Genomic DNA, 1,369 nt, shown 5'->3' on the forward strand with positions numbered 1-1,369 from the left:
CTTCATTTCTCCCAGATGGCCTTTATTATCAGCTGGACACCTTCTCCAATTGACCAACAAAGTAATAGGAAAATGGCTGAAGTTTACTGCTGGACACTGTGTGAAGACTCTACTTGAGTTGCCTTTTAGCTCAGTCCTCAACTGGGCATTAACCCATAAGATGTGGGCATCTTTTCAAAGCTACGGACAAGATACTAGCAGTAGACTGTGTTGATGGCATGACTTGCTTTTGAGGACACAGGAGACATGTTATGTCTGTTTTAACCACTGATACATGTGCAAGTTGTAGTTGACTGGTGGTGGTGGTAGTGGTGGTGGTGGTAGTGGTGGTGGTGGTGGTGGTGGTGGTGGCAGCGGTAGGTTAAATGAATGGAAATGTTGGTTTTGAAAACTTTATTGTTAAGTCACTTCCTAGTATTGAGAAATACTGATTTCAAATTTTGGCACGAGGCCAGCAATTTTTTCTGTGGGAGTGGGGGAGGGAGGGATAAGTTAATTACATCGAGCCCAGAGTTCAGCTGGTACTTATTCTATCAACCCCCGAAAGAATGAGAGGGAAAGTCGGTGAAATTTGAACTCAGAACGTAAGAACAGATGAAATGCCACAAACCATTTTGCCTGGTGCTACCAATTCTGGCAGTTGGCCATCTGAGTATTGAGAAATATTGAGACCATAAAACACGTGTGTGTGAGTGTAAATCACACATGGGTTCAGTCCCACTGCGTGGCACCTTGAGGATGTGTCTTCTACTATAGCCTTGGGCCGATCAAAACCATGTGAGTGGATTTGGTAGAGGGAAACTGAATATATATCATCATCATCATCATCATCATCTTATAGAGTTTCTACATACGCCTTTTCTACAGATCAAGCAGGGCCATCTACCTGAAGGGATTTGTGGTTTGTCTGCCTTCCTACTTATTAGGACTTTGGTTTTAGCTAGGTTGACTCTATGGCCCTTTGATTCTAACCCTTGCTTCCACACCTGAAACTTCTCTAGTTTTGATAGTGACTCAACAATTATTGCAAGGTCATCAGCATTGAGGAGCTCCCAGGGGCATCCTGTTTTGAATTCCTCTGTTATTGCCTGGAGGACTATGATAAATAGGAGGGGGCTGAGGACTGAGCCTTGGTGGACCCCTACCTCTACCGGGAATTCTTCACTGTACTCGTTGCCAACCCTCACCTTACTGACAACGTCCCTGTACATGGCTTGCACAGCACTCACTAACCTTTCATCTATCCCTAGTTTCCTCATTGACCACCAGATAAGGGATCGGGGGACCCTGTCAAAAGCTTTCTCCATGTATATATTTGTGTGTCTGTGCTTGTCCCCCCACCATTGCTTGACAACCAATGTTGGTATGT

General features: G+C 44.6%; 1 protein-coding gene across 3 annotated transcripts in view; it reads left to right on the plus strand.

Annotated features, from left to right (window-relative positions):
- The window catches only part of LOC106882695 (choline-phosphate cytidylyltransferase B), a 28,820-nt gene that overhangs the window by 15,718 nt on the left and 11,733 nt on the right, over positions 1–1,369 (plus strand). The window lies entirely within an intron of this gene.

This window comes from Octopus bimaculoides, chromosome 19 (assembly GCF_001194135.2).
Source record: "Octopus bimaculoides isolate UCB-OBI-ISO-001 chromosome 19, ASM119413v2, whole genome shotgun sequence".
Taxonomy (NCBI): Eukaryota; Metazoa; Mollusca; class Cephalopoda; order Octopoda; family Octopodidae; genus Octopus; species Octopus bimaculoides.